Below are 23,259 nucleotides of genomic sequence, written 5' to 3' on the forward strand. Positions count from 1 at the left end.
ACTATATCCACCTCATGAGGTAATGTTTCGAGGATTTAATAAATGTAAAAAAATAGTAATATATTCATGTCCTTAGAACAGTGTCTGGCTATTAACGTTGTTAGGTATTATCACTGATATAGGTCAGTCAAACAGAACTGGCAATTTCCTAAGTGACATTTTTAGTTCATTCATTACTCAAACAATACACAAAATCCTGGATGTCTAGATATGTCAGGCACTATACTAGGCTCTGGGCAACTAGAAAATGCCCATTTTCCTTAAAAAAAAACCTGGATATACAAGTCTTCTCAAGAATCTTCGTGACTGGTGTTGTGCAGGTCCCTTTATCTGAAGCAGGAAGTGTGAGCACGCTCTGTGGCTCACCTGCAAAGAACTCTGTCACTTTGGAGGATGAATAATTCCTCTGAAGAACAGGAAGTACGTGGGCATTCCCCAAGGCCAGCTCTTCCTGAGCCTGTATCTATGTCAGACCTGCAGTGGTCAGAGCCGCCAGCACTGGCAGCATGTAGGGACATGAGACCGGGCTTGGTGTGGGGACATACAGATCCTGGAATTTGTCCTGGTGGCCTCCCAGGGGGTATCCTCTGCTCTGCTTTCCAAAAATTTTCCTCCAGTTAGGCTAAAGCTGGGATAATGAGGCTACTAATTGTTTGCTCTGAGAATTCTGACTCTATTCCAGTTAAATCTTTTGTACATGTTAAGTCACTTGCATTATTCAAAGGGCAAAGGGCCTCCTGAGATGCATTCTTTTTTCATTTTATTTGAAAGGAATTCACGGGGCTCTTTCACTTTGCATTAAGGGTGAGAATCTGAAAGGGGAAAATTAGGGTAAGAGAACTAACATTTATTGAGTGCTTGCTCTGTGCCAGGAAGTTTATATACATTGTCTTTTGGAGAATCTAGTCTAGACTAAGTTCTACAAGTCCAGGCACCATCTTTTTACTGATCTACGTGCCCACAACAGCCACTTGTCTATAGTAGATCCTTCATATATACATGTTGTATATATATATGTGTCTCTCTATCGAATTTTTGCTAAGGTTTATGTCATTTAAAATTACAATTACTTTGGTCTCCGTTGAAAGATACCCCATAAGTTCTGTGTCAAATAATTTGTTTTGTACTTACTACTGTGTGATAACTGCAGAGCTAACTAATTTATTATTACAGTGTTTTGAAGTTGAATATGCTTTCAGTTGTGTGGATTGAATGAATATGTGGGTCTGATGAAAATAACTTTTCAACTGATATGGCTATATGACCTTATTTTCATTATCCATAAAACAGGACTCTCCTGTCTTATGGTGAAATTCTGGCCTTGAAGAGCAGTTGAAGATGTAGCGTGCATATTGGGAAGTTGAATGGTTGGGAAAGAAAATGGGGGGTCATAGGAGGGAGCATCTCAGGCTTTCCCCTTCCCTACAATTCTTAGCTATTTCAGCTCAGGATTTAGAATTGAGATGACCTGATGGGAGACATCATCTTCTGGGAATTATTTATGCCTTGTGATAAATTAAATATACATTGACCCAGTGATTTCCAAAGTTCAGGCATTCTACACTACCTTCACACTTTTTACTCACTGTTTAGTGGGTTGCTGAAGGACCAGCAGCAAACTGAAAGTTTACCCTAGAAGTTATCAGAAGGAATGAAATGAGTTTTAAAAGGTATAACTTTAGCCCCATATAATTCAATATACTTTAATGTCTGAGCCATCCCCTAAAATGATCTCCCATAATACACATCATCCCATACATTGCAAAACATTTTATCAAAGGAGAAACTTCTCATGATTTTGATGTTTGCTACAAACACAATTTTTTTTTTTGTCAGAAACAAGTCATGAAAAATGGAAGAGGTAGTTTTTCCATGCAGTAACATAGACATTTCAATTTAATGTGCTTGGTAGAGATTTTCCCCTTCAAATCACATTGACCACAGTGTCTTGTCCTCTCTATACTTCCGAAAAGGAAAGAAAGGGCCTTCCTAGGAGCAGGCAATGCTATCAAAGTCCACGGGGATACAGCATAGTCCTAATATCATTTACTGTTCTTGAAGGAAGTCTTTTTCATAGAGGCATCTACCTTCACTTGTGGGGAAGGACAAATGGTTAGATGGGCCTGTCCCAAACATTGGCTCGCAATCCTGACGATGTTCCTGCCCTTGAGAGTCTTTCTTCCCAGCTGTTGTCTCTAGCTGTCAGCACATTCTCCACATGGTTCCAGGTAGTTCTCCCTGATGCAACTCATGTCTCTCATCTCTCTGCAGATACTCAAGGCAGGGGTTGCAGACATTCACTTGATAAAGGATTGCAGATTACCTGCAACCACATGCTTATAGTACAGTTGCATTAAGTGCATACTTAACTTCCATGAAAGAGATTACAATTTAGAAATATACCCAAACTGCCACCGGTGGTCTTTGTCAAGTGTTCTCAGGCTGCCCTCAGTTCTGTTACCTCTGGAAATCTTGGGGACTTTAAAAATATACCATTAGATCCCTTCTCCTCTTAAGATCCATTGGGTGTACATTTTTATTAGGTGTGTGTGTATGAGTCTCTGTCACTGAATTCTTCTTTAGGTGGGGTGAGTAGATCCTTATTACAACCCCACTGTTTTACCATCATCAGATTCTCGATGGGAGATCTCCATTCCTGAACAGATTAAAAGTCTACCTGTGCTGGTGATGCTAGCCACCCTACATACTCTCCAGTTTATTACCATGAGGAACTAAATCCACATTCTTATCAATATATACCTACACCTGAACTCATAAATACAACCTTTAGAAATCAGAAATTTTATTTTTCTTAAATGGGCTTTTAAATGGATTGGGAGTATATCATATGTTAAGCAAATGCTTTCTAGATGCAGTTTTAGATATCAATTATGGATTTACTCTCGTGTGCAAAAATTACATTGATTACGCACTAGCCGAAATAATAGTAAGTGCTCTTTTATCTTATTTATCAAGCACTTAGAAAGCACTTGCTATTTTCTAGACATTGTTCTAAGTTGGTTATGATACCTCAATTTTGTGAGCACCTACTACGTAATTGTAAAGCACTGTAATTAATTGTATTATCTCTACTTCTCCCAATAATCCTTGAAGGTAGTTAGTATTATTCCTATTGTTGTGACCCAAAATTTGATTTGGATATCGAGACTGATGATGTCACAGATATACCAAGAGGGTAAGCTAAGGTTTATTACTAACTTGATAAGGCCTTCTGGGGAGAGCAGGGTAGCCTCCAAGAAGATAAAAAAAACATGTCTTGAGAGAGAGCAAGGAAATGAGGCTGACTTAGGGTTATTTTTGGTGACTGGGGGGGCCAGGTGTTCCCACACATGGCTGGACCTTCCCATCAGTACAAAGGAGGGAGCACCTGGGCTTTCTTGTCAGTTTTCTCAGATGTAGGACTGCAGAAGAGGGGGGTGAGGCTTAAAAGCTATCAGCAATCAAACATAAAAACATGGAGTCAGTTTCTTTACTACACCCATTTTACCATTGAAGAATCTAGGATTCTGTGAAATTATGCTTTGAATTAGTCATGACGTTAGATGAATCCTTCTGTGTGTAATTTAGTTTATACATTGTTCTGTGGTCACAAACTAGGTGCCATCTTAAAAGTGCATACCTCCGATCACTGAAGGGAAGTGAGAGGCAGAGGAAAGCCAAGACACCATTGCAGATCTATCTATACTAGTGAGACTAGGAAAGCAATATAGCTTGGCATGGTGGAAGGAACATGGCCTTTGGAATCAGACAGATTTGGTTATTATTTGGCTTTGCGACTTACCAGCTGTGTGATCTTGGACAATTTACTTGGGCTTGCTGAGTGTTAGTGATACAGAAACTCTCCAATGATATGGAACTTTATGAGACATCCCGTTTCATTTTGGGGAGTTCTGTCAGAACATTCTTTCTTAAATAGTGACACTTTGTTATGTTAAGTGAGATCTGGACACACAGTCTCTGAACACTGGCATATCAAGGCAGGTTATCAGGAACTCTTAAGTATAAGCATATAGCTGGCCACCTGGAAAAATATATTGAAGAAGACTTTCGCAAATAGGAATTAGATCCAGGGAGAGTAAGGTCAAGCTCCTTAACAACAGGTAAGATGAAGCCCATCCTCAGTCTTTTTGGGGATCCAAAGGACCTTGGAAACTACCCCAAGTGAGAAGAATGTCAAAGCACCTAGGGCATTCATTGATTACTAGCAGTAGTTTCAGTACAGCACTGGGATTTGCTATTCAAATATTGCTTCATCCCTGTCCCAGGAGAGTTTAATTTTCAGGCTGGCTCTATATCCTACCATTTCATAAGCCCCACTGTGGATGCCTCTCATAATTATTCTAGCAAAAGTCCCAGGGCTGACTCTCAGTGATCCATTTGGGGACATCCATGAACCAATCGCTGTGGCTCTGATTCGTTACGCCCAACTTCCTTATTTGTAAGCCCCTCGTGTGTTGTGGTCAGCTCACCTGAGCTGCATGGACTGAGAGCATGGGAGAATAGATGCCCATGAAAAATGAAGTACCATTACTAAGAGTGAGGAAGTGATGCTGGGCAGGTAAAACAGCAGAGGCTCATCATAGGTTTCCAAAATGTGATCTCACTCTAACTTTTCACATATTTTTAACTGTGTGGGGACTTGGCATCTGCCCCAAAAGTAGCATTCACTGGGACTATGATGGGAATGGAGACCCTGGCTTTTTGCAGTGCTTTGTTCTTCCTCTTATCCCCCTGCTGCCACTATTTCTTCAGCTTCTGGTCTTCCTAGATTTCCAATATTTGGAGAAGAGATAGAACTCAAAGCACAGGCTTCCATAGAGATACTGGGACTTCAGGTAAGTCACACTGTTGATGAGTCTCAGCACATAGAAGCTGGTGCCAAGGTCTCCATGGCATTAATTCAGCCCTTCCAGAACGTACACATGCTTTCTGTGTGACAGAGGAAACTGCTAATGATTATATCTTTGGAATTGTTTCATATTTATCATAGGTCACATGTGCCCCTGATAATAATAGCAGTCACCGTTTAATGAATGCCTACAAATGAGCTTTTGGAGCATTGCCTATTCATAAGCTGCAATTGTCTGTGAATTGGGAAATGTGTGCCAGCATTAAGGTGACTAGATATGCTATATTAGTCATGAACCAACAGGGCTTTATTTTTTATTCCTGTGTTTGAATGACACAAAGTCCCTTGCCCTAAACCACTCAACTGTTGATACAGAAATCTTTTGCCTCTGTTCCTTCCCATAACTTCAAAAGGGTGAAATGTGAACTGGTGGTAAGGTGGAGATGAAGATGGAATTTATAAACCACAGGGAAAATAACATGTTCATTCTATCATATATTATATGTATATAATGTAATATATATACTATGCAAAATATTTAAATTATATTATAACTATATATTTTAAATATAACTTTTTATTTAAAGTTAAGTCTTCTAGCCACTATTCTATTGTGTTTTTCTTATTGATTTGTAGAAGTTCTTTATATATTCTGGATATGAGTCATTTGTCTATATAATTATTTCAAGTATCTTCTCCAAATTTATAGTTGGTTTTTCATCCCTAATCATGTCTTTTGATGAACAAAATTCTCAATTTTAACATAATTTATCAATTTTTTTCCTTTTGTGTTTAGTAGTTTTTGTGTCCTATTTAAGAAACCTTTGCAAACTTAATTCTAGTGATATTTTATCATATCTGTGATATTTTAGGGACCATACATTCAGGTAACTTCTCAATAGTAAACATCAGTTCAGGTTGACATTTCAGTTACCTTTGAAAGATCCTTGAGATTTTTTTTCTGCTTAGAGTCCAATAGCCAACAAATTTGTCTTGGGATGTTACATTTCAGTAAAATATTGTTTTCACCTTACTTACTTTTTGGAAGGTTATTTCTTTTAACCCAAAAATTGGGAAGAAAATTAAAGATGTTGTTTACTTAACTTTTTGACAGATTGGTCTTAAAGAAAAAAGACCCCCATTTAATACAATGGGCTTTTGTCTAATGGTTTTTAGTAGCAAATCATTCATTCATTCTGAACCACAGTAACCCCATCTGCAAAAAAGTTGGCAATAATTCCCACCATGACAATATTATGGTGCTGTTACAAAAATAAAAGCAACAACAGTAATAACAATAAGATGAGAGAGTACCTGCAATACACCATACTTTATGGAGAAGCTTACCACAGGAAGACACAGTGCCAAGAACTTTGGCAAATAAAAGTGAGCATGACTCAGTATCTAAGGTTTACTATCTACTGGTAGTGACAAGAAAGTATCAAAAATGATGGAAATTTTTCATGGAGAAAGTTAATTCACCAGGGAGTTACTCATTTGATTTTTTCTGAACAAATGTTCTTTTTTTCGTACTGTTCTTCCCAAAGAACAATAAAAGACTTTGCAAGTGATACGTGAATGATAAAACCAAGTCAGGACTTACAGAACCAAATATTTAAGATGTTCACTAATGGGGAATACAAATATTTAATCTGGTACTAACATTTGATAGTATACACAAATAGAAGGCTACTTAAAATCTGGCTAGCTTTTTCACTGATTTTGGAGAGCTAAATACTCTTTCAAGGCCTGTCACTGGTTAAAACCATTTTGGAAAATATTCTAAGCCCTTCTATGAGAGAGTTTACAAGGCACATCAGAAAACCTGTCTGCTTACTTTCTAATGTTATTTTTAACCAAAAGTAGCATTACTTTTTTTGACATCAGACTTCGCTCTGAAAGACTTTTAGACTGTGTCTAAAATCACTACCCCCTTACACGGAAAACTGTCATCAGTTAAGTTGTTTACATAGAAGTGCCTGGGAGAAAGGTTGCCAGAGTTAACAGATAAAAATGCAGGATGCCCAGTTAAATTTGAATTTCAGATACATAGTATCTTCAGATACTTTTTTAGTATAAGTATGTTCCATGTTTATAGTAAATTCAGAATTTAATTGGTCAACTCTATTTTAGCTGGCATCGCTACCCAGGTGTTGAAGATAATTCAAGTTATAGTTTCTGAAACTGCTCTAATTAATCATGACATTACACAACTAGAATACAGTCTTTCAAGGCAACTACTTTGAAGAGGATAGTCCTCATTTACACATCTAGAATATGAGGTTGTGATTTTAAAAGGGTCCACTTTATCTTGCTATCAGATTTTGTAACATTATGGCCAATAATAGCACACATCAGGAGGCAGCAAACTGAAAAAGATGTGTGGGTCTCATTAGCATACGTTGTTTATTACATCTTGGCTAATCTTGGAACTGAGTAAATATATGGTTCCTTGTAACCTCTTTAAAATCAATCTGTGCTTATTTAATGAGTTGGATTAACTGGCTTTATCTAAATATTGTAGGGCACAATGAATAAAACAAATAGAAAAGTTATACTACCATGACGACAAATGAAAAGGGGAATTTCCCTTTGAAGATTGGCCTTAACCTTGCCCAGTTCCTGGTCTTAACTTTATTTCCTCTGAATTCAGTGGTGGAGAGGTTTGAGAATTTCTGAGGGAGTACCCCAGTGCCTCATGCTTTTGTTTAAATATTATCTAATCACAGCAATTTGTTGTTATATAACCCAGGCAGTGAAACACCACCAGCACACAGATGGCTTATAGAAATGAGAACTGAGGCTATGATGTATGAGGCATGCAGTCAGGTATTTTCTACATTTTCAAGTATTTTAATAATTCTTTTTATACAATCAGTGTTTTCCTGACACAGTATGCCTTTTATACTCAACATAAATTTCCTTTGGATCACTTTTCTTCGTGCTTTCAGAAGTTTCCAGTTTTATTTTGAAAAGTAAGAAGTTTCTTTTGAGTAGAAGGAAATCAGTAGAAGAATTTTGCCAGTGAGCAGGAAAGGGAATAAGGAGCCTTTTACTATTCTGTCAAGGAAGTTTCTTTTACAAACTTAGACTTTCTTTGATTAGCCAGTTACTTTTTTCAAGAATTGTACCTCACCAAGTACACAGTGAGAGTCCTAAAAGTTGGAAGAAAGTTGAAAATTATTACTACTTTTGCAAATCAGTCTTGTCCTGAAGATAGAGAGTAACTGGGACATTAAAGATGAAAAAATTGCTAAGAGGTTCAAAGAAAACAAGCAAATGAAAAGGAAAAAAGAGAGAAACAATTATTAAAACTCCAGAAGAGTCCAAAGGTAAGAAAGTCATTTCTTCTTAGTATACTGTGTGGTGTGGCTGTGAACAATTATACAGTCATAATAAAATATACGCTGAATTTTTCTCTAGCAAAAATTACAAAATATCTCTATTGTGAAAATTGGACATGGCAAGTGTGTGTTTATGTATGTAAATGTGGAGAAAGAAGAGGGCTTGATCAGGGTGCTAACTCCTCAGTTTCCCTAGTAGGAAGGTAATAGAAAATACCTAAGCCTTAAAACATCAATAGCTGCAGTACATAGCTACTTAGAAATCTGGAGGTTAATTGTAGAAGAAACAGCTAAAATAGTATAAAGTGGTTTTTTGGGGGGCATGGGGATCTACATGAGGACTCTTATAGGAGAGGGTATTGCTGTTTTGGTATAAGCCTTGTAAGTAGCACTTGGTACCTATATACATGTATTAGCAAATAAATTTTAAATCTTAATACAATCAGGGAGCTCCCTAAAACTAAACTAATATCAAAAATTTTTAAATAATAAAACACAAGGAGGGGATTGTTTTGGAACAGGGTGTGGAGTATTCAGGTGACCCTTGAACAAAAAGGGATTTGGAGTCACTGACCTCCTCATGCAGTTGAAAATCCCATATAACTTTGGACTCCCCAAAACCTTAACTACCAATAGTCCACTGTTGACTTTGTGGTAGGAGATGATAGACTAGTATGTATATATTTTATGCATTCATGACATACCTAACTTTGTCTTTTTTTTTTTTGGCATTTCTAGGCTATGCAGTTCATTTACAAGTTTTTTCAAATTGCCACAAATCTCCAAAAACTTTTACAATGTATTTATTGTAAAAAACACATATAAGTGGACCCATGCAGTTCAAACCCGTGTTGTTCAAGGGTCAACTGTACTGATAGTTCCAAATTTCTCAAATAGATAGACTTTAGGAACATAATCTGTTCATAAGGATGGGACTTTCTACATTTCAGACTTAATGGCACAGGAACTGGCTTACCAGAGCCTAGATACAGCCCAGTTTCCCCATCTTGCTCCCTTGTTCAATTATTTCCCATTAATGTTGGGGGTGAACATCGTCGCCTCTCGGAGGATTGCAAAACACCAGCCTTAGCACAGCTGATGTTTCTAGGTCCATCTAACTCAGTTTTCCTGTAAATAAGCAAGGGAATGAAGTTTTGGTGCCTAATGAGCCCTTTTCTGATCTGAGAATGAGCTGGAAAACTCAGGCCTCCTTCGTTCTTTGCTCTTTACAAGGAGGTAAAGGGGCTTGTGATGGCACTTGAAGGGGACGGCTTTTGCCATATTAAGCACACAGGGTGTCATGGAGAATAAACTAACTTGACAGCAGTTCAGCTTATTGGGACTTGGCCAACTTCTAGAATTCTTCAGTCAAGCTTAAGATTTCTGGGGACAGGAGAATGCTCTTAGTCTAGTAAGTTTAGACCTGGGTTTAGATTGAGTTGCAGGTGCTTTCCACTTGGCTAGCAAAATCCCTCCAACTGCTAGCATTTGAAAAGGAGCCGGGGCTGAGCTGGAAGCATTTCTCAGCTGTGCTGGCCGCATTTCCCCCAGGAACCAATTATCCTTTGGCGTCAAACACCCATTGGCCAGTGAAAGGTCCAGCATACCACCCAGACCCGGTGGCTGCCTGAGGAGCAGAGGCGGGTAGACGGAGCACTCACAGTGTTGGTGAGCAAAGCTCTTGCCATGAGTGGAGACATTCCTTCCTTTCTACCTTTACAAGAAAAGAAATTCAGAGTGTATGTTCTCTGCTGTCTGCCCTCCTCCTCCTCTTAGAGGCTCTGGACCCATTTGCTGCTGTGGAAAGATAGTTTTGTTCTGGGTCTGTCTCAGAGAGGACAACTCTTCTTATGGATGATTTTCTGCAGTTACAGATTGTTTTGCTGTCTTCAGGAGTCCTGTCTCCACAAGTAGAATGTAAGATCCTTAAAGTCAAGGAATGTGTACACATTAATTTTTATCTCAGTTCTTAGCCCAGATGTTACACATAGTAAGTACTCAATATATGCTGTGTGTTGATGATGACATTTACAAGTACTTTTCTCTGTATGAAATATTGAAGAATATCCATCATAAAACCCTAGGTTAGACTAAGGGTACATTAAATCTTTTTGTTTATTCTGCATATTCTAATTTTTCTATAATGACTGCGGGTTGGGGAGAATCATTACCCTCAACAACATTCTTCCCTTGTAGAGGAAAAAAGGGCCACAAATTTATTTGAATGTAATAATAATAATAATAATAATAATACTGATAATAAGTAAATAAAACAAAACAAACTTTTATTAAGCACTTACTGCATGCCAGGAACTGCTTTAAAAGCATTTTATGTATGTTAGCTCATTTAATCCTAAAAATGATTCTTATAATCACAGATGTCTCAATATCATCTTTTTTTTTTGCTTAGCAGCCAAATACATTTATTAGTCGTTTTTCTTTATTTTTTCCAGGAACCCAAAAATATTTTGTAGTTAATAATGTAAGCAACTGAGGGGCTGGGGGGCGGAAGATGGCGGCGTGAGTAGAGCAGCGGAAATCTCCTCCCAAAATCACATATATCTATGAAAATATAACAAAGACAACCCTTCCTAGAATAAAGACCAGAGGACACAGGACAATATCCAGACCACATCCGCACCTGAGAGAACCCAGCGCCTCGCGAAGGGGGTAAGATACAAGCCCCGGCCCGGCGGGAGCCGAGCGCCCCTCCCCCCAGCTCCCGGCGGGAGAAGAATAGGCAGAGGGGGAGGGAGACGGAGCCCAGGACTGCCGAACACCCAGCCCCAGCCATCCGGGCCAGAGTGCAGGGCCCTCAATACTAGGAAAACAGGGCAGCAAGAACAGTGAGCGGGCACTGGAGGCCGGGTGTCGAAGGACATAAGAAAAGCGCGTGACCATTTTTTTGTTTGTTTGTTTGCTTTTTTGCTTTTTTTGTTTTGGCGAGCGCTTTTTGGAAGTCTTAAATGGATAGGGCCCCCAATACTAGGGAAACAGGGCAGCAAGAACAGTGAGCGGGCACCGGTGCCCTGGTGCCGGATGACACAAGAAAAGCGCGCGACCATTTTTTTTTTTTTTTTTTTTTTGCTGTTTTGTTCTGGCGAGCGCTTTTTGGAAGTCTTAAATGGATAGGGCCCCCAATACTAGGGAAACAGGGCAGCAAGAATGGTGAGCAGATGCCTGAGGCTGGCACCAGAGAATAAAGAAAAACGAGTGGCCACTTTTTTTTAATTTAAATTCTTTTTTTTTTTTTTTTTTTGTGGTCATTGTTTTGTTCTGGCAGGTGCTTTTTGGAAGTCTTAAAGGGGCAGGGCGGGTCACCTAATCCAGAGGTAGGGAATCCGGGATCTCTGGGCACCCTAATCCCTGGGCTGCAGGGAGCAGGGAGGCCCCTTACGGAGATAAATAGCCTCCCAGCCTTTCCTGCTCCCAACGCGACTCCACCATTTTGGAGCAGCTGCCCGAGCCAGGCCACGCCCACAGCAACAGCGGAGATTAACTCCATAGCAGCCGGGCAGGAAGCAGAAACCCTGTCTGCGCGCAGCTGCGCAGCACAAGCCACTAGAGGGCGCTGTTCTCCCAGGAGAGGAGGGCCACAAACCAACAAGAAGGGAAGTTCTTCCAGCCGTCACTCGTCCCAGCTCTGCAGACTATTCCTATCACCATGAAAAGGCAAAGCTACAGGCAGACAAAGATCACAGAGACAACACCAGAGAAGGAGACAGACCTAACCAGTCTTCCTGAAAAAGAATTCAAAATAAGAATCATAAACATGCTGACAGAGATGCAGAGAAATACGCAAGAGAAATGGGATGAAGTCCAGAGGGAGATCACAGATGCCAGAAAGGAGATCGCAGAAATGAAACAAACTCTGGAAGGGTTTATAAGCAGAATGGACAGGATGCAAGAGGCCATTGATGGAACTGAAACCAGAGAACAGGAACGCATACAAGCTGACATAGAGAGAGAAAAAAGGATCTCCAGGAATGAAACAATATTAAGAGAACTGTGTGACCAATCCAAAAGGAACAATATCTGTATTATAGGGGTTCCAGAAGAAGAAGAGAGAGGAAAAGAGATGGAAAGTATCTTAGAAGAAATAATTGCTGAAAACTTCCCCAAACTGGGGGAGGAAGTAATCGAACAGACCACGGAAATACACAGAACCCCCAACAGAAAGGATCCAAGGAGGACAACACCAAGACACATAATAATTAAAATGGCAAAGATCAAGGACAAGGAAAGAGTTTTAAACGCAGCTAGAGAGAAAAAGGTCACCTATAAAGGAAAACCCATCAGGCTAACATCAGACTTCACGACAGAAACCCTACAGGCCAGAAGAGAATGGCATGATATATTTAATGCAATGAAACAGAAGGGACTTGAACCAAGGGTACTGTATCCAGCACGACTATCATTCAAATATGACGGTGGGATTAAACAATTCCCAGACAAACAAAAGCTGAGGGAATTTGCTTCCCACAAACCACCTCTACAGAACATCTTACAGGGACTGCTCTAGATGGGAGTACTCCTAGAAAGAGCACAGAACAAAACACCCAACATATGAAGAATGGAGGAGGAGGAATGAGAAGGGAGAGAAGAAAAGAATCTTCAGACAGTGTATATAACAGCACAATAAGCGAGCTAACTTAGGCAGTAAGATACTAAAGAGGCTAAACTTGAACCTTTGGTAACCACGAATTTAAAGCCTGCAATGGCAATGAGTACATATCTTTCAATAGTCACCCTAAATGTTAGTGGACTGAATGCACCAATCAAGAGACACAGAGTAATAGAATGGATGAAAAAAGCAAGATCCATCTATATGCTGCTTACAAGAAACTCACCTCAAACCCAAAGACATGTACAGACTAAAAGTCAAGGGATGGAAAAACATATTTCAGGGAAACAACAGCGAGAAGAAAGCAGGGGTTGCAGTACTAATATCAGACAAAATAGACTTCAAAACAAAGAAGGTAACAAGAGATAAAGAAGGACACTACATAATGATAAAGGGCTCAGTCCAACAAGAGGATATAACCATTCTAAATATATATGCACCCAACAAAGGAGCACCAGCATATGTGAAACAAATACTAACAGAACTAAAGGGGGAAATAGACTGCAATGCATTCATTCTAGGAGACTTCAACACACCACTCACCCCAAAGGATAGATCCACCGGACAGAAAATAAGTAAGGACACGGAAGCACTGAACAACACAGTAGAGCAGATGGACCTAATAGACATCTACAGAACTCTACATCCAAAAGCAACAGGATATACATTCTTCTCAAGTGCACATGGAACATTCTCCAGAATAGACCACATACTAGGCCACAAAAAGAGCCTCAGAAAATTCCAAAAGATTGAAATCCTACCAACCAACTTTTCAGACCACAAAGGCATAAAACTAGAAATAAACTGTACAAAGAAAGCAAAGAGGCTCACAAACACATGGAGGCTTAACAACACGCTCCTAAATAATCAATGGATCAATGACCAAATCAAAATGGAGATCCAGCAATATATGGAAACAAACGACAACCACAACACGAAGCCCCAACTTCTGTGGGACGCAGCAAAAGCAGTCTTAAGAGGAAAGTATATACCAATCCAAGCATATTTAAAAAAGGAAGAACAATCCCAAATGAATGATCTAATGTCACAATTATCGAAATTGGAAAAAGAAGAACAAATGAGGCCTAAGGTCAGCAGAAGGAGGGACATAATAAAGATCAGAGAAGAAATAAATAAAATTGAGAAGAATAAAACAATAGCAAAAATCAATGAAACCAAGACTGGTTCTTCGAGAAAATAAACAAAATAGATAAGCCTCTAGCCAGACTTATTAAGAAGAAAACAGAGTCAACACAAATGAACAGTATCAGAAACGAGAAAGGAAAAATCACGACGGACCCCACAGAAATACAAAGAATTATTAGAGAATACTATGAAAACCTATATGCTAACAAGCTGGGAAACCTAGGAGAAATGGACAACTTCCTAGAAAAATACAACCTTCCACGATTGACCCAGAAAGAAACAGAAAACCTAAACAGACCAATTACCAGCAACGAAATTGAAGCGATAATCAAAAAAATACCAAAGAACAAAACCCCCAGGCCAGATGGATTTACCTCGGAATTTTATCAGACATACAGGGAAGACATAATACCCATTCTCCTTAGAGTTTTCCAAAGAATAGAGGAGGAGGAGATACTCCCAAACTCACTCTATGAAGCTAACATCACCCTAATACCAAAACCAGGCAAAGACCCCACCAAAAAAGAAAACTACAGACCAATATCCCTGATGAACGTAGATGCAAAAATACTCAACAAAATATTAGCAAACCGAATTCAAAAATACATCAAAAGGATCATACACCATGACCAAGTGGGATTCATCCCAGGGATGCAAGGATGGTACAACATTCGAAAGTCCATCAACATCATCCACCACATCAACAAAAAGAAAGACAAAATCCACATGATCATCTCCATAGATGCTGAAAAAGCATATGACAAAGTTCAACATCCATTCATGATAAAAACTCTCAGCAAAATGGGAATAGAGGGCAAGTACCTCAACATAATAAAGGCCATATATGATAAACCCACAGCCAACATTATTTTGAACAGCGAGAAGCTGAAAGCATTTCCTCTGAGATCGGGAAGTAGACAGGGATGCCCACTCTCTCCACTGTTATTTAACATAGTACTGGAGGTCCTAGCCATGACAATCAGACAAAACAAAGAAATACAAGGAATCCAGATTGGTAAAGAAGAAGTTACACTGTCACTTTTTGCAGATGACATGATACTGTACATAAAAAACCCTAAAGACTCCACCCCAAAACTACTAGAACTGATATCGGAATACAGCAAAGTTGCAGGATACAAAAGCAACACACAGAAATCTGTGGCTTTCCTATACACTAGCAATGAACCAACAGAAAGAGAAATCAGGAAAACAACTCCATTCACAATTGCATCAAAAAAAATAAAATACCTAGGAATAAACCTAACCAAAGAAGTGAAAGACTTATACTCTGAAAACTACAAGTCACTCTTAAGAGAAATTAAAGGGGACACTAACAGATGGAAACTCATCCCATGCTCGTGGCTAGGAAGAATTAATATCATCAAAATGGCCATCCTGCCCAAAGCAATATACAGATTTGATGCAATCCCTATGAAACTACCAGCAACATTCTTCAACGAACTGGAACAAATAATTCAAAAATTCATATGGAAACACCAAAGACCCCGAATAGCCAAAGCAATCCTGAGAAAGAAGAATAAAGTAGGGGGGATCTCACTCCTCAACTTCAAGCTCTACTATAAAGCCATAGTAATCAAGACAATTTGGTACTGGCACAAGAGCAGAGCCACAGACCAATGGAACAGACTAGAGAATCCAGACATTAACCCAGACATATATGGTCAATTAATATTTGACAAAGGAGGCATGGACATACAATGGCGAAATAACAGTCACTTCAACAGATGGAGCTGGAAAAACTGGACAGCTACATGTAGGAGAATGAAACTGGACCATTGTCTAACCCCATATACAAAAGTAAACTCAAAATGGATCAAAGACCTGAATGTAAGTCATGAAACCATTAAACTCTTGGAAGAAAACAGGCAAAAACCTCTTAGACATAAACATGAGTGACCTCTTCTTGAACATATCTCCCCGGGCAAGGAAAACAACAGCAAAAATGAGTAAGTGGGACTATATTAAGCTGAAAAGCTTCTGTACAGCAAAAGACACCATCAATAGAACAAAAGGGATCCCTACAGTATGGGAGAATATATTTGAAAATGACACATCTGATAAAGGCTTGACGTCCAGAATATATAAAGAGCTCACACGCCTCAACAAACAAAAAACAAATAACCCAATTAAAAAATGGGCAGAGGAACTGAACAGACAGTTCTCCAAAACAGAAATACAGATGGCCAACAGACACATGAAAAGATGCTCCACATCGCTAATTATCAGAGAAATGCAAATTAAAACTACAATGAGGTATCACCTCACACCAGTAAGGATGGCTGCCATCCAAAAGACAAACAACAACAAATGTTGGTGCGGCTGTGGAGAAAGGGGAACCCTCCTACACTGCTGGTGGGAATGTAAGTTAGTTCAACCATTGTGGAAAGCAGTATGGAGGTTACATCAAAATGCTCAAAACAGACCTACCATTTGACCCAGGAATTGCACTCCTAGGAATTTACCCTAAGAATGCAGCAATCAAGTTTGAGAAAGACCAATGTACCCCTATGTTTATCGCAGCGCTATTTACAATAGCCAAGAATTGGAAGCAACCTAAATGTCCATCGATAGATGAATGGATAAAGAAGATATGGTACATATACACAATGGAATACTACTCAGCCATAAGAAAAGGGCAAATCCAACCATTTGCAGCATCATGGATGGAGCTGGAGGGTATTATGCTCAGTGAAACAAGCCAAATGGAGAAAGAGAAATACCAAATGATTTCACTTATCTGTGGAATATAAGAACAAAGGAAAAACTGACGGAACAAAACAGCAGCAGAATCACAGAACTCAAGAATGGACTAACAGGTACCAAAGGGGAAGGGACTGGGGAGGATGGGTGGGTAGGGAGGGATAAGGTGGGGGAGAAGTAGGGGGTATTAAGATTAGCATGCATGGGGGGTGGGAGAAAGGGGAGGGCTGTACAACACAGAGAAGGTAAGTAGGGATTCTACAACATTTTGCTATACTGATGGACAGTGACTGTAAAGGGGTTTATAGGGGGGACCTTGTATAGGGGAGAGCCTAGTAAACATAGTATTCATCATGTAAGTGTAGATTATTGATACCAAAAAAAAAAAAAGGGCAGTTCCTGTGTGGTAACCTCCAATGAGTTCTACACAAGGGTATAAAGGGCATATAAAAGTGTAGGCAAAGGGTCTGTTTGTGTTTATACAGAGGATCAAAGCCTAATTGGGCTACCCCAAAAATGAACTAAGATACGATATGAAAAAGAACTTCCAACATCAGCACTCTCTGGAAGACTCATGCCAGAAGATGATCATCAAAAAACCCCATCAAAGATCCACGCACTGCTACAGCTGTAGATGCACTCATCCCACCAGTTCCTGGACTTGCCATGGGAATGAGGAAGGAGATATCTAAGCTGGCCTGTGCATACAGTGAAACAACAAATTTGACTGGATCTATGCTGTTGGAACTCAATCAAGAATTAGGAGAAGTGCAAATTGTAGCGCTCCAATATCTTACAACTACAGACTATTTACTGTTAAAAGAACATAAGGGATGTGAACAGTCCCCAGGAATGGGTTGTTTTAATTTGTCTGATTTCTCTCAGACTGTTCAAGTTCAGTTGGACAATATCCACTATATCATAGATAAGTTTTCACAAATGCCTAAGGTGCCTAACTGGTTTTCTTGGTTTCACTGGAGTTGGCTGGTAATTACAGGTATGCTTTGGTTATGTAACTATACTCCTATTATGTTAATGTGTGTGTGCAATTTAAGTAGTAGCTTAAAACCTATACATGCTGAAGTTACTCTACAAGAAGATATGTCAAAGAAATAATCAATCTTCCCATGTTTTCTTCCGCCTGCTACTTCTATAGCTTTTCTTCTTCCTTCCTAATTACAACCCTTAAATAGAATTCATGCCTCATAATTTACCGAGTATCATAATTCTTCCAAGTGGTAAAGATACCTCAGGACAAATGCTGGGCATGGAAGCTACAGGGCATAAATATGCAAAGAAATAAAAAGCTAACCATTTCAAACAATAAGGCTTCTCTCTCACTTACCGACTTTACATTTCCCTGTATGGCCCTGGAAGATGACTGGTTAGCCAGAGACGGGTAAGATTCCTCAAGGGAGGAACAACCTAAGACAGGCTCAGTCGCAGGAGGCTCATCAGGTGAGAAATTGGGGATCAACAGAGGTGAGGCTTAGAACCTCACCCCCCCGTTTTGAGAGAAATCTTCTGCATACGTGGATGTTTTATTGCCCTGGTCTAGCTTGGATTAACACATAGTCTACAGGCACACACCTGATCATCTGCATTTGCTCTCTTACAACACTAAACTATGTTTTCTACCTTTATCTTGTATCTACCTACCACTTCAGCATTTTATTAAAAATAATCATAATAAAGAGAGAAATGTGGTATCCACATATAAATCAAGTATAAAAATCAAATGAGTATTCATATTTGAACTGACTGTTTATAGTTCATAATGCATGAGCAAATCCGAAAGTTTCTGTGATGACTGCCCTTGTACTGTTCACTATGTAACTTATTCAGTATGTAAGAATTTGTTCTCCATGTAAGAACTTGTTTGTTATGCTTCAGAAGATTGGAGACTGACGAAAATTAGGCTTGGGGTGGATTAATGATTGTGCATTGAGCATTGACTCCCCTATACAGAATTTTATTGTCGTTAACAACCATTTGATCAATAAATATGAGTGATGCCCTCACACACACACACACAAAAAGGATACACTTCCAGTGGTAAAATAATAAGTAACCGGGATGTAATGAATATAGTCAAGATATTGTAACAGCTTGGTATGGTGATAGCTGGTACCTAGAATTGTCATGTATATAAATGTTGAATCACTATGTTGTACACCTGAAACTAATGTAATGTAATACTGTGTGTCAACTACCCTTCAATAAAAAAATAATTATCTACAAAAAAAAAAAATTTTGTAGTCATATTTAAATCATGTTAAACAAAATGTAATTTAATTCCTTCCCAATATTGTAACATGATGAATTTCTTGGAATTGTCTCTTATTTTCCATGCTTGCCATTCAATCTTAAATTTTATGTACAAGGTTGAATTACTGAAACAGACTACTTAAATGTGTTCCCTGATCCCTTTACCTTTTACCTCTCCAAATCCTTGCATAAATAGTGAAACTATACCTCTATAATAGGGAAATAAAGTTGCTTTCTTGATGTTTTGAAAAAAATAATAATAATAATGTAAGCAACTGAGTTGCACATAATACAATCATATCTTTCCAAAATAAAATAAAATAAAAAACTAAACAAAAACAAAAATAACCTGTCTAAAAGCCCAAGAAAACCCTTCATAAAAACTCTTATATATGCATTACATCACCTCTCAGTTTTAATGAAATGATGACAACTTAATTCTGTATTACTCAACCTGTCACAATCCAGTAAAATACCACCCGTTATTTTTTTGTTTGTTTTTTATTTTTATTTTTTAATCCAGCATGAAAAATACAGTACCTGCTATGGCCAAAAATACACATAAAACGCAACTTTTTAGCTTATCTGTACATTAGTAGAGTTTAACATTTTGTTGTTTTTAAGTGAACCAGTGATTTTAAGTACCACTATACTAAAAAAGTAAAATAAAATATTGAAAAGGGGACCCCACCATGCAAGTGCATGTCTAAAGTGCCTAGTTTCCATGTCCATGTTAAACCAGTAATATGAGGAGCAATTTCAACATATGGGAGTTTGATTAAACCTCTATGTTTAAGGGAAAAAAAAAAGACAATGCCATATCCTCCTTCTTCTCCCCTCAAACTGCCTTTAATCCCACCATCCACTTTCTTTATTGCCCATTGGGAGAGGGAAAAGAAAGTCACCAAAATAATATTGTAAAAGCTATTTCAAGTATAAGAAAAACAAAACACTTCTAGGTAACTTGCAGAGAGCATCATTATGTGCAGCTATTTTAGTCATGTTGACAGGTTTTGTTTGTATTTCAGGTGAAAGGGTTTTTGCTGTACCTTCGTGTTACCTGTTTGTGCAAAGTTCGAAAGCTGCCTTTTACGAATCCAGCCTCTTTCTGATGCCCTTTTCTCCATGTTCTGTTCAAAGGGGGCAAGAAGAGAAGTGAAGGGAGGGAACAGGAGGGAGTGATGTGCCACGAGTCACTGAAACAGACCTTCTCCGTCTCTCCTCCTGCCCCGTGTCTCCAGCCCCTCACTTCCCTGTTCCCGGTCAGTGACCTGACTCTCACTGTAGGGATTCCCATGATGCAGTTTCCTGATTTGGTAGGATGTATTTTACTATGTAAACATAGCCCCCTAAGATTATGGAGCCCAAAGCAGCATTTCTATCTCCATGTACATGAAGAAAGATAAAATAGTCCAGAAACCTCTGTGCTCAAAAGTTGGGCTGTTTCCTGATTTTACACAAGCAGACTGACATACTAGCTCTGTAATCTTAGTCATCATGATACAGTAACACTTGTACATTCATTTGAAAAACGTCAGGGAAATTCTTCAGTATACTGACATAAAGGTGTGCCTTCATTCCATCGTGAAATTGGGACTTGTATGTGTCATAAATAGAGGTACAAATGAACTAAAGAAATTGTTTCTTAACAACTAGACATTTTGAAACTGAAAGTCTACAGGGTCCCACATCACTGCTTCATGGCATGAAGAGAACTTGCTCACTGGATGAGCATTTTCTAAGTACCACCCTGCCTAACTAATTCATCTTATGGAGCATGGATTGATTACATATGCACTTAAAATGACTCTATTTTAAGTGAAATACAGCCTATAATATAGAGGTTTTTGAGAATGGCCTTCTAGTCCTGAGGATTTCCCCCTGAGATGAGCAGTGGAAGGTGATTTACCCTACCAGTGATTCTCTAGTGCTTCCAGGGAAGCAAAAATCATATGTAATGAAAGCAAAGACATCAGTGCCAGTCCAGGGCAAACCCATCACCCCACCCAAACCAGAAAAGCAGGAGCCTAATGCCATGGAATGTGCTGCTTCTCCTTGCCAGCCACCAGCTGGACTGAGGGCTGCCTGGTGTGTTCCTGGAACTCAGAGCCAATGGAATTGGGGGAACGGGTCACACCAACTCTGCCAGAAACGGAAGCAGTCACTACCAGTACAAGAGAACCTATCACTTTAAAGAAAATAATTATCATAAAGATTATTGGTCTACTAACATTCTACCCTCCAGCACAGAGTGAAGAATAGATGCTATAGAGGAGAAGAGTGGGAGTCGCTTATGTTGGAAGAAAGGAGACTCAGAATTTTGGAGACAGGAAGTCCTAACCTTTCTATTTCCTGAAGAGGACAGAGGCACAGAGAGATTCAGATACTTAACCTAAGATTACACAGCATAGTCAGTCCAAGTATCCAGGTCGCTGACCGTCCAGTTCAGTGTGTTTGTACTTGGGATAGAACTTTTTATTTTTAATAAAAACATGTAACATTTCAGAGAATTTAGAAATTTTAGCAAAAAAACCCCACAAAACCCCATAATCACAACTTCCTGAAGACTATTACCATTTTTGTTTTCTTCCAACATGTCTTCATCTCCATGTTTAATACAACCATAATCATTAACCATACGTGTTTTCCTTTTTTGCAAAACTAAAATTGTTTTCTCACAATTTCAGTAAATTTTTTGTGTCCATTCATATTTATTTATTGAATGTCTACATGCACCAGGTATTGTTCCAAATAAAACAATGTCCCTGCCCTACAGAATTAACATTCTAGTGGGACAGACAGAGACTAAATCAGTCAATATTGCTCAGTCAATGAGGATAATTTGTTCCTGAATAAAGGCCCTTGTGGAGAGAAAAAGGTAGCTCACATTTTCTGGAATGTAACTAAATTTATTTTGACAGGGAAACATTTTTTCTCTTGAGTCCCCAAATTAATACTAAAAACACCAATCTCATTAAAATAGACACAATTATATCATAGATAAATAATTGTCATAGGACTTAGGTCTGTGGTCACAAAGCATCCAGATGATACTATCCATGTAATAAAACGTTTCATGCAAAAAAGAAAAGACAAGCAATAAAGACTGAAGGCAAGAATGAAAACACTGCACAAAAGGAATACTTCCGTAAGTCGTTTAAAAGGAGACACTGAAGGCAACCTGCATCATTTCCAAGACAGCAAAGGTGACATGTGGGTGCTTATGCTGAATGTGCCCAGCAGCTCGCTAGCCCAATACATACAAATCCATCCTTCAAAATGTGAAGAATGCCATGCAACCTGAAGTGGAGGTATTAAATAAAACAGTTGTCTACTTCTAACATCCGCTACCCCCAAACAATTCTATCCAGGGCAGGACTGAAGAGTATAATGGCAGGTGGTAATAAGTGGAAGAGCAAATAAAATATATTATGCATATAATATATATATATATATATATATATATTTATCTCCAGATAAAAAGGATAGGGAATGATTGTGGGCATGGATATGGAATAAGGAGGGTCACATCTTATATAGAATAGTCAGGAAAAGAAAGGTTTGACTGGACAGAGGTGACATTTCAGCACAGCTGTGAATAACATGACAGCATGAGCCATGGGACTACCTGGGAAAAGAGCACAACAGCAAGAGAACAGTGACTGCAAAGGCCCTGTGACATAGCTTGCTAGATGTGCTCAAAGCATGGCAAAGAGACCAGTGTGAGGCAGCCCAGTGAGGGAGGGCAATAAGGAGTAGGAGGAGGGAGACAAGAGGAGGAAGAGGAGGAAGAAGAAGATATGAATTCTATTGCCTTCTGGGGGTTATCTAATGAACTTGGCCAGAACACTGCAGAGAAAGCTCAATACCTGACAAACCTCCACCCAATGATCTATCAAGTATAAGTGGAAAATAAAGGCCTTTAACATACATGCTGGCTCTCAAAAGAATTACCTTCTGAGTGCTCTTTCTCGGGAAGCTACTGGATGGGATGTGCAGCCAAGACAAAGGAGTATATCAGAAAAGAAACAGGAGATTCAGGTAATAATCGATTAACTGGATAAAGACCCAGGAAATCCCTGGAGTATGATCAACTGAGATCCCAGGGCAACAACTGTGTAGCAGGTCTGGAAAGCAAAAAGTCCATAGTGATTATTACCTGATGTACTGACATTGAGATTTGCAGTCTTGGGGAAGAGTTTGGAAAGAGATGAATGTGGTAAGATGCAGAAGGTCTTCTTTTTTTGAGTATGTAGACATTCCCTTAGTCCTCTGGTTTTCAGTAC

The 23,259-nt window shown here is 39.0% G+C and overlaps 1 long non-coding RNA gene across 2 annotated transcripts; it reads left to right on the top strand.

Annotated features, from left to right (window-relative positions):
• The first annotated feature begins 4,282 nt into the window (after nt 1-4,282).
• LOC118915519 (uncharacterized) lies at nt 4,283-21,607 on the top strand. Of its 2 annotated transcripts, XR_005026101.2 has the most exons (4): nt 4,283-4,542; nt 4,790-4,856; nt 9,766-9,882; nt 20,114-21,607. It is a non-coding gene; the product is annotated as an uncharacterized LOC118915519 (long non-coding RNA). The 2 variants fall into 2 exon arrangements; XR_008991941.1 differs by having other exon boundaries at nt 4,283-4,856.
• Nucleotides 21,608-23,259: the final 1,652 nt, after the last annotated feature.

Source organism: Manis pentadactyla, chromosome 10, assembly GCF_030020395.1.
Source record: "Manis pentadactyla isolate mManPen7 chromosome 10, mManPen7.hap1, whole genome shotgun sequence".
Classification (NCBI taxonomy): Eukaryota; Metazoa; Chordata; class Mammalia; order Pholidota; family Manidae; genus Manis; species Manis pentadactyla.